The sequence below is a fragment of the Pteropus alecto genome, unplaced genomic scaffold (genome assembly GCF_000325575.1).
Source record: "Pteropus alecto unplaced genomic scaffold, ASM32557v1 scaffold5, whole genome shotgun sequence".
Taxonomy (NCBI): Eukaryota; Metazoa; Chordata; class Mammalia; order Chiroptera; family Pteropodidae; genus Pteropus; species Pteropus alecto.
Window position 1 is genome coordinate 5,709,178 of NW_006441953.1, and position 11,632 is coordinate 5,720,809.

The window sequence follows — 11,632 nt, forward strand, 5'->3', positions numbered from 1 at the left end:
GGGTCTCTTTACAAGACTTCCAGGCACTCCTGTTCCCTGCCCAAGTATTGCAGCAAGAAGAATTTCTAACAAAAACCTTTGGAGACCCAGAAATGTGGGTCTATTTATATGTCAGAAATGAAAAACTTTCAAAATCCCAAGGTATTATTGAATAAGTTCAAAATCTTAAGATATTATTGAATAAGTTGCTTTTTTTAAAAAGTTACTTTCAAGTCTAAAGTTTAATGTTAAAAAATATAAAGTGAAAATATATTTTAAAACACCAATAGGATTTTCTAAAATGCATATACACTATATATTTATAAAGCAAATACGTGTGTCACCATTCCATTTATTAAATAATGAATTAGTCAAGCTTAATTTTTTACTTGAATTTTTATGTAAAAATACTTATAAATATGAATTCTATTCCTTTTTTTCTATTCTCCAATTAATTATTATATACTCTCCTAAAGCTCTGTGCTGCCCTCATAGTGGAGTCTGAAAATTCAGAAATAAATCTTTAGGTCATAAAATACTTCAGAGAATAAGTGGCAGGATGTTTGAGAGGAAAAAAAAAAAATTAGAAGAATGGGTTGATTTGCACCCCATGAGGACATAATCAGAAACTCCTTCTCACACAATTAAAACTGAAAAAAGTCATGTAATTAATAAGATGATTATATTTTTTAGCAATCGAGGATGGATTTCTTGAATTATATATACTGTATATTAAAATTTATTTCTTTTTAATATTAAATTCAGTCTATGGCTATGCTACCCTGAACAAGCCCAATCCCATCTGACCTTGGAAGCTAAGCAGGGTCAGGCCTGGTTAGTACTTGGATGGGAGACCACCTAGGAAGACCAGGTGCTGTAGGCATAAAAAATTAAAAAATAAAGAACTGTAAACTGACAAGGTCCTTGCAATCTGTGAAGTCAACCAAGGGTTGCCTTGCCTAAAAAATAAAAATAAAAATAAATAATATTAAACTCAAAATAAACCTAGAAAAAAACACATGCTGGGAAAATTTAACTGAAACGTAGATGTTGTCGGAATGAAAAACAAGGGGGAACTGGATACCCCTGTGTCTAGCCAGAGGTGAGAAAATGGAGAGAGAGAGAATGATGGTTATATAAGACAAAAAGAAAAATAAGGGAGTCTGAATGGCATAAGCAGAAACTGAAGCTCTAGGAATATCATTATCTCAGCCATTTCGAAAGAACATAAATGGGAAGAACTGATTTTATTTGTATATAGACAAGAACATTCACATGGCAAATATATACCTTCATTTCTGCATAAATCCCTGTATCTTCAATAGTATCGCTATTTGACTTCAACTGCCTGAGTTTGATCATGAATTCACCAAAAGAAAGTTCCAGAGACAGGAAAGGATAGATTTACAATTTTCCCTTGATATCTCAAATATAAATTTGAGATTGTTGTTCATCCAACAAATGTTGAGCACCTGTTTTTCTTAACCTCCAAATTTGCAGGTGCTTTCCATTTTTACATATATATATATATATATATATATGTATGTATGTATGTATGACTTCTCTACCACTGGATGTTATAAATAAATTTTATTTCATTTTTTAAAAAGGCTATGCATTAAAATCCCATTTCAACAATTAAGCATTAGAACAAAAGGAACTCTATTCCAATTACTACTGGGTTCTTCAGCAGCACACTGAGTGTTTTATTCATCAAGGTCTTCCTGTTGTGTTAAAGTTCTATTTCTAACATATTCAGTATGTTCATTCTCCTTCAGGATTTTTTTTTTCTCCAAGAATCCTTTTACTTAAGCAATACTGGCTCAATTTTTCAGCTAAATTTTTATCTTTAACTGGGAAGGAAAAAAAAAAAAAAAACCTTACTGCAATTGCCACCTGTTGAACATTTTCAATTTCCACAATTTCCTCTCAATGAAATGCTGACCAGAATTACAATAATTCTGAAAGTGTTCTCACTGGCTCCTTATTTAATGCTGGAATAACTTACCGCTGATGTACTATTTCTTTTGATATTTATACATTCTAAGACTACATTTTACTACTGCCAAATCAAATGCAGATGGTTTCAATGTAGAAGCCACAATCTACACCAAGTCTCTTTCTCTATTCTTTCTGGAGCTTTCATTTCAAACTGTTAATCCCAGGAGTCTCTGGCCTTGTCTTTATGGCTTATCAGTTCTTTACACAAACCACTTTTCCCGCTCAAAGGGTGAAACACTGAGATTATTACAAAATGGCCCCCTTTATACCATCATAACCACTATCCTTTTGCATTTGTCATCACTCAAATTACTGTTTCAAATACCCATCCCTAATATATCATGCAGACATCATCAGGTTTGGTGTAACATTCCTTCTTGAGTACTTACTTAGCTTCCTCTCTCCACCCACTGGTTTTCAACGTTCACGTATTTTTCCCATCTGCAGTTAAAACGTTGATTTGTTTTTCCCCGTCTTCTAACCTAAAGTAGACTGAAACACAAACCAGGTCCTCAACCTTCTCAGGTTTAAACACTTGTAAAACTCTGCATACAGTGGCATAGTGTGAAAAACTGGTCAAAAGAAAGATAATCCAACTATAAATGTTGAAAATTTCCATTATTCATTGTAGTATGTTAAATAGTGGCCCTCTAAAAGATATGTTCACATCCCACAATCGGTGAATTTGATCTCATTTGGAAAATCAACTTTACACGTGTAATCAAGTTAAGGATTTCAAGATAAAATCGTCGAGATTATTTGGGTGGGCCCTAAATCTAATGGCAGGTGTTTTTATGAGAGAGTAGAGGAGAAGGCCATGTGAAGAGGCAGAAATTAGAGTTACAGCCAACGAACAGTTGGAGTCACTAAAAGTTGGAAGAGGTAAGGACGGATTCTCCTTCAGAGCCTTCGAAAGGAGCTCAGCCCTGCTGACACCTCGATTTTGTACTTCTGGCCTCCAGACTGTGAGAAAATAAATTGTTTTAAGCCACCCAGTTTGCGGTAAATTCTTTCAGCAGCCCTAGGAAACTAATAAACCCATTATAATTACACAATTTATTTAGGAAGAAAACACTCAAGAAAAGACCCTTGAATGCAAATATCTACTAGGATCACAAAATTTGAGTCACCTAACGGTTTGTTCATCCAACAAATGTTGAGCACCTATTATTTGCCAGGCCCTGTGCTAATTAGTGGGGATATGCAGGTAAGCTCATTTTAAAAACATATTTTAGAAGTGTTGTTCCTGCCTGAATAGGGCTGACATGGCTACTGTTTCCAGTCCAACATGAAACCAAAGGAAACTTCAATTTCCAAAGGAAAATAAATCTTGAAAGTGCCTTTTTACTGGTTGGAAGTCCTTAATTATGAGTAAATAATTAATAACATATGGATAAGTTCTCTTCCAAATATACAACTTCAAAAATGAAGAAAAAAGTTTTTCAAATACATTTTGAACTTCATTGAGTTTAAGCCTTTAGGAAAACAGAAGTGCACAGTGAGCTTGTAAGTGACAATGGCGATCAAAATGAATGTACTATCATTTATAAGTGTTGTTTGCTTGCTTCTGAAGAGCTCAATACACTTCTTGTATGATGTGTAAACTTTTCTTCCTAGGCATAGGCTGGACAAATTTGGGAAATCCATGAGGTGGAATGAAGCATGGAGACTATCTGTTTAATCATACCCATATGTAATAATAATAATAATAATATCATTTATTGTGACAATTATTTTACAGGCACTACACACAGACTCATTTGATCTACAACAAAACAACCCAAAGAGGTAGGTACAAATGCTCCCACTTTCTTTGAAGCCAGCAATTTACCTGCATTCCTGAAAACCTCATGCCCTTCCCAGATAAATAGCCATGGATCTGGCAGTTTTTGTAACTGCTGCCCTCACCGACTCTCTATGCAGAGTCTCCTAGTCTTCCTCTCTTGCAGTTAACCAATGAAATAATCATCACAATCTCAGGAATATGCCCCAAAGCAATTATGGATCTACAAAAAGTCTCTATTCTTAATTAGGAGGAGCTGAAGACAGAAGCAGCTCCAGGCTTGGGGAAACTTTTTTCTTACATCCTCTGCGTGGACCTCCAATGTTGCCCTGAGACACACATGCCAACATACTCCCATTCAGATTCTCTCCACCCTCCCCTCTCCCTATCATTTCTCTTCTATGGATTGGGGCTCCAAGACCTGGGTTCTATGCTCAGTTTCACTATTTATTCATTTTAATTGTATTTATTAACTATAATAACAAATAAATATACATATGGTTCAGTAATATGTAAGTGCTCTGAAGAAAAATAGAGTTGGGAATAAAGAGTGATGGGAGAAATACTATTTTAGACAGTGTGGTCAGATCTAAGGAGAGAAGGAAAGGAGGGAGAAAATCATGTAGGTATGTAACGAGAGAGCCTCTAGGCTGATAGAACAGCAAGTGGAAAGCTTTGAGGAAAGGAGTGTGTTTGTTGTATGCAAGGAAGAGAAGAAAGCTAGTGTGTCTGGAGCAGCATGAATGAGCATATTATGGTGAGTCTTACTCACTTCATTTCATAAGCTTTAGTTCCTCAACAGGCATTTATAGGTTAAATTTAATTTCCTATGTTTTGAACCATAGTGGGCTTGGTCTGTAAAATTCTGATTTAGTTTTCCAAATACAAGGGTGACTTTAGAAAGGTCTAAGTTTTTGCTTAAACAAATTTATCAGTTATCCATCTACATAATTCCCACTGCCATAGTTTTACAAACTTTCCCTGACATCTTTACCTATAAAGCCATCCTACTGAGTGAGACAGAGAAGTTCATTGTATCTCAATAGCTTCTATCTCTAGTAACGTGTTCTCCTGATATGCATAGAGAACCCTGGAGTTCTAGTTCTTAACTACATACATATTAGCATAGACTTGTTTATCGGATTACTTGAGTCAATAACCTGGATACCTGCTCAGACACAGAATGACTTGGGAGTGGTGATGGGAGTAGGGAAGATGAGCTACAATAAAATTATATTCTATAGGGAAAAGAGATAAGAAGAAGAAAGCCAAAGAGATGTCTTCAAATGAACTCATCAAGGGATTCACACCAAGCCAAATCCTGGCAGCTCAGAAGGCAGTACAAAGACAGCACAAGGACTCAAGTGTACACACACGGCAGGATCCAAATTTCAAGACTGAGAGAGGATCTATGGTTTTTTAGCTATACCCTAAGTAAATCTCATTTCCAATTTAACTTACATTAGTGAACCTTTCTTACTCACTACCTAGCTACCACTTCTAGGCCTCTTCTGTCTCTCTCTTCTCTTCTATAGGGTCCAGCAGTCTGCCTAACTCATAGCCACACAGAGTCCCATTGCCTACAATTATAATGCCCTTAAACAAAACAGCAGGTATCTGCAGTTCCTTGCAGTGTATTCAGACCACAATTTTTATTTGGGGAAAAGAAAAGGAAGCCTCTCAGAGATAAAGTTTGCTGGAGATGACCTTCTCAGTTTGAAAATAAAGACAAACAGAACAGGGGGGAAAAAAGTCTTAAGAATAGTTCTCTCCATGTAGTTTACTTACTTGAACAAACAAACCAAAAAGGATAACAACAGCAAAAGAACAACTGTAAAAACATGATCTGATCTTTCTGGATATGGCAGAGAATCCATCCAAGTATTTGAGATCAATCAAGTAAGCATATTCTCTGCCACAGAACTCACAACCACACTCCATAAGTTGCCCTAATTTAGAATTGGGGTTTGTCATTAAGTACACTTTAGAACCAATAATATCAGCAATTTAGTTGCCCTTGTCTTTGTATTGCTACAAAAAAAAAAAGAAATTATCTCAAAATTATGTTACTACTGGGCTCCGCTGAATAAAACTAGTTGTTTTCACCATACTGTCAGCATGTTTCGCAAGCCAAACAACATTATAATAATTCTACAGCCCTTTTGATATTGATTTGCTCCAGAGTTCAGCCCTTTGCATCCTCTTTTTTCATTCTACATAAATGTATGTCTCTGGGCAATTTCATCCATTTCCATGGCTAAAACTACCATCATAATGTTGATTAGTTGCTGACCTATTTCCAGCCCAGACTCATACATCGAATGCTTACTAGGCATCTACAAATATTCCATGGGATAAAGAAACAGGAGAAAAGAATGAACTAACATTTGTTGAGAATCTACAAAGCTCCAACACCTCAGACTTAGCTCACTATCATTCGTCACCCCTAAAACTCTATCTCCTCATACATATGTGTCATGGCTTGCACGTCTTCACCTTCCACCAACCATTGAAACCAGAAACTAAAGAAGAGTCAACCTAGACTGCTCACACTCACTTAATCATATGTTTGACTAGTTAGAAGACATTTTAGATTCTGCCTCAAAAATATTTTTGAATAGGATCCTATTTCTATATCTTCACTTCCACTGCCATAGTTTCAGACCCTTATTTTTCACATGGGTTAATGTAGCAAAATCAGCCCTCCACCCTTCCCCTCATCTTGGTATCAGCAGGCAAAGTTATTAAAGATACAAATATAATCATGTCTTTCCCTTGCTTAAAATCTTTTCATGACTATTAGTTATCCACACAAAAAGTCCAACCTTCTTGTCTGCTGGTCCCTCTTACACACCTTACACCAACACTAACCAGTGCACATTTTCCCATGTACATAACAGTCATATAATAATGCTTTTGTATGTGTCTTTTTGATGCCTTCGGAAAACTCTCCCTGTCTTCTCTCTCCTTGCCTTTTCGGATGTCCCTTCTCTGGGCCAGCATAGTGCTACAGTAACACCATGCTGCGTTCTTTTCCTCAGAGCTGTCTTTCTGACCTTTTAGATTGTGAACTCTTTGAAATCCGAATCCATGTCTTGCATCTCCATCCCAGCATCTAGCACAGTGTCTGGGACCTAACAGACTTTCAGAAGAATTTGAACAAACAAGTAAATGTGCCCAAAGTCCCCTTACCACCTGTAACAAGCCTGTGATATAGAGAACTCTGACATGTTTGAGAGGTTATAAGGTACATGGAGCAGTGTCAACTGCTACTTAAGACTGCGCATTTCTAACTGAAGTTCTCCCAGTCACTCATGCGTGGATAAGGAATATTTTCCTCCTCTCTCATACAAGCATATTGCTAATTAAAAGACAAATATATTTAACCACAATAAATGAGTTTTACATAATAGAAAAGGATGCCTTTGTGACCGGAATGGCAAAAAGGGGTTAAAAAGTAAGGAAAATGTTGGAGATGATCCTACAGAAGCCAGTGGCAAAGCTAGAAGGTAAGATGGGTGTTTTATTTTCTACACCACACTGCCTCCCTGTGGGAGGTTTTCTGGGGAAGGTATGCCCAAAGAACAGCAAATTCAATTTTACAAAATTGTGATGTGGCTGTAACTAGATTTTTATGTCCGTTTAAAACAGAAGTCCACTTCCAAATACTAGGCTACGAATGGTGCCAGTGGAGAGATTTGTTTTCTGAAAGACTGATGCCCACTTTTATGGATTTGGAATAGAAACATTTTGCTCATTTAAAAATAAGTAGTCCTGGAAATGATTTTTGCAAATGTCAACAAGACCAAGAAATGAAATAACCACAGTCTAATTGTTTTGCTTTTATTACTTTGAATAATTATATTTAAAAGTCTTAATTGTTTATTTATGAAGAATATATGATTCTAAGATCAGTGTCCCTAAAAATCAAAAATCACAAAAGAAAATCCTTCCTTTGCTGTGTACCAAACAACATTTTTAACTTAACTCTTTAAACATTTAATTACTATGATCCAAAAATCAATACAGTCATTAAAATTAATTATTGCTCCTTGCCTATATATTCTCCTAAAGTAGAGCTTAACAAACCTAAAAAACATCAGACGTACTTCTGCAAGTTAAAATGGTACAACCAGTTTGAGAAATACCTCAGAGATCAATTTTCAATTACCCAGTAGAGAAAGTAATTCATAGAGTGCTGCTTTTCAAAAGAAAAAACATCTTATGTTTTTAGGCCCAAGATACATTTTTCATGATTTTAGGATTTCTTTTTTAAACATGTCCCATGTTTCTAAGTTTACAGGCATCATTCAAGGGCGGAAAATGGTCTTAGTCTTCTGTTTCCACAAAAGGCTTTGAGCAACTTCCAGAAATGAAATAATTGCTCATGATCTACCTCAATGCAAATATCTGAAGGCTCTGCTTCTGAATTTCCGGAATCTCAGAAGTATTCAAATTCATGACTTGTCTATTTCCTGACCAGTTTCCTTTGAAGTGGTTCTAGGATCCATGTTATTATTTGAAATGTCTGGCTGTCAGTACTAGTTGCTATTTCCTTGATGTCTGTGAAACTGCTTTCTTTCCTATGACCTTTACCTATTGTACCTCTTGCTGAGGCCACTTATTCACATACATGTCTGTGTGCTCTGGTCCATGCATACGGTCCTTGTTAGATGCTTTTACTGCTTCGTCTTAATGGAAAAGGAAGCATAACCACAATATTGACTCCTAGCTAAATCGACATTTCTATTTTCTTCAAACATCAAGTTGTTTTATTTACTGTACACACACAAATAAAAGTTTAAGTAATATTTTCTTTTTAATGATGGGCAATAAAAGTACATATGCCATCCACATGACAAGCACATGATTTCTGTATTTCTGTGCTAGTATTATTAGAAAAAATAACTCGGAAATTAAAGACAATAGTGTACATAATGTTTTCTTATGAGCAATCAGAGATATGAATTTGAGATATGCCAAGAGAAAGAGTTAGCCTGACAGAAAGATTAGAGGAGAGCTATGGGAATCTGCCTGGCACCCTCTCAAAAAAGAGAGGCAGACACTTACATACTGCAAATGTAAGCCAAAGGGGAAAATGGATTGCTGGCATAAGAAAAAATGTGGAACAAGAAGTAAAGCAAAAATATTTTCCTTTTTCTCTCCCTTATTGAACTAGACTTGAAAGGTACAGAATAGAGACTATTCTTCTGAGTCAGACATCCTGGACTTAATCTGGAATTTGTCACTAATTATCTGTGTGACCTTGGCCAAGTCAACTTCCCTGGAACTGAGTTTCCTTATACTTGAAAGAATAATTAGATAGTTCCAAGGATGGTTTGGGTTCCAACAATCAAAAGTACATTCAAGAACAGTTGGAGAAGACAATTCAAAGATGATTCGATGGGATTGGATTGAGTTACTGTTGTAAGTCACCACTCTTAATTTTATATCAGATACTGAACACAATCTTCACATTTTAAGGAAAGTCCACATGCCCCTGGGATAATTAAGAATAAATGAAGGAGATGGGAAGGAAAGAGACATCGAAGCAAAAGAACTAGCCCAGGATAGAAATAATTCGTAGGAGGTGTAGGGAGTGGAAGGAGATGGAGGAGAGATCACCAGCTGGACAACACAGAGAAGAGGAGGGAGACCTTGAAGAGAAAATGAATAGAGACCTGTAGATATGGATTATCATTATATGTGCAGGTAGCAAGAAGCTATGTGTTACTCATAAATCTGACAGGTAAGGAACTAGAGTGGAATGTGTTCCGAGCTAAGGAACATTGCCTTTATTATATGTCTCAAATAGGACTTACTGTAGGGTTTTAAGGGGGTTAGCAAAGTAGGTGAGAGCATGACTTCTGAAGCCAGACTGCCCAGACTGAATCCTGGCTCTGTCACTTACCATTTGGGTCATTCAGGGAAAACACTTTACCATTCTGTGCCTCAGTTTCCTCACCTGTAGAGTGGTGATAATAATAGCGCCCATCTTATAGGGTTGTTGTGGATATTTGTGTGAGTTGATACACAAAGTGCTTAGAACAGTGCCTGGCACAAAAAAAAATCACTCAATGGATATTGGCTGTGACTATTAGAATCAGATTTTCAATTTAGCAGTGTAATTCTATGAATATTTCTTAAAGTCCTGTGAGTAATGAATGTAGGAAATTGAGATAAAAGTATGAGGTAGGTGTTAAACTAAGTTTGAGAATTTTCTATAAAGAATATTATATATTTTTTCTCCCTCTGGATAACAAAGGAAAATCACAATGACCTGTTGAGACTCAGAAAGCAAATATGTTTGGGGCCAAGAATATACAGTGAATTAGAAGTATTTATACTGGCCAACATGACCTAGCCAGAGAAATGTTTTTATATCATCCATCAGTAAAGTTATCTCCCTGAGTCAGATTAATCAAACGATGAAAGTAACTACCCACTAATTCTTCTATATGGGTCCTGGGTAAATAATCCAATGAAAATGAAGAATGAAGACACTCTCTTCTAATGTCCAGCTTCAGAATAGATCAGTGGTCCCCAACTTTTTGGTACCAGGGACCGGTGCTCCTATGAGAATCTAATGCCTAATGATCAGAGGTGGAGCCGAGGCAGTGATGCTAGTGCTGGGGAGTGGCTGCAAATACAAATGAAGCTCTGCTGGCCTGCCGCTCACCTCCTGCTGTGCAGCCCAGTTTCTAACAGGTCATGGACAGGTATTGGTCTGTGACTCAAGGGTTGGGGACCGCTGGAATAGACCATTTCGTAAGAGGCTAGTCTTGGAATGCTAGGATGAAGCTAAAGCTGGAGAGCCTTCTATGAGAACTGGGCCCTAGTAAGAGAATGGGACTCCTGTGAAGGACATACTGCCAACTTGCTGGGGTGATGGTCTATACCCAAACCCACTTCTCTTGCTTTTCCTGGTCTGTAAATATGGGAACCTGCACAATGAAACTATGAACTGGAAGGAGACTTTAAGCCTATCCCTGCTGTAAGCCCTTCTATAGGAAAGGATGCATATACCCCAAAGACTCTTAGGCTGGAATCAGAAATGAAAGAATGGGAGTACTAGAGGGAGATAATGACTAATGTCAATTCAATGTTTTCCCATTCATGGTCTTCTAAATCCAACTAATAGGTCTCTTTTCCATCTTTAAATGCTAAATTAAGCCAAATCATGCATATGGGCTAGGGAAAACTGAAATAAACTCTCTCTCAATTACTCAAGTTACTGAGCAATAACTCCAATAGAATATAAAGCTCATAGATTAAGCCGGTCGACTCTGGAGTCAGACTGAACAGATTCCAAATCTCAACTGTCCTATGCCAGTTTCATGAGCTTGGACAAATTATTTCACTCTTTTGTTCCTTAATGTCCTCATCTAGAATATGGATAGTATAAGAAAGAGGGCCGGAAGCAGAGCAGTGCAAGTGAAGTATGCCCTTGCATAACCCTGAGACTGAGTGCTTCCTCGAAGTTCTCTAGGTGCCTCACTTGACTTACCCTGCTTCTGATAAAGCCCTGAAAAAGAATACCTACTTCATAAGGCAATCATAAAGATTAGATAAATTAACAAATGCCAATGTTTAAGAGCAATGTTTATGTATTTAAGGACATATAATAAGTACTAGCTATCAGTTGACATTATTATTTATTAGATTTGAGAGGTTAAGGAGAAGAAATAAAATTCTAGGTAGACTCCCATGTTTCTGGCTTAGGTGATGGGATGAATGTTGTTATCATCCACCAAGAGAGAAACACCGGAAAAGAACCAGCTGAGGAAGGAGGTGAAACTGACAGTTGGATGTGAGGTATGTATGGGACATATGGGTGCGGATACCCAGTAGCAGTTAAATAACTGCCTC

At 36.9% G+C, this 11,632-nt stretch overlaps 1 non-coding gene across 1 annotated transcript; it reads left to right on the plus strand.

Moving 5' to 3' along the window:
* Positions 1 to 743: 743 nt before the first annotated feature.
* On the plus strand, positions 744 to 862 carry LOC112485560. The gene has a single exon (XR_003048505.1). It is a non-coding gene; the product is annotated as a 5S ribosomal RNA (ribosomal RNA).
* Positions 863 to 11,632: the final 10,770 nt, after the last annotated feature.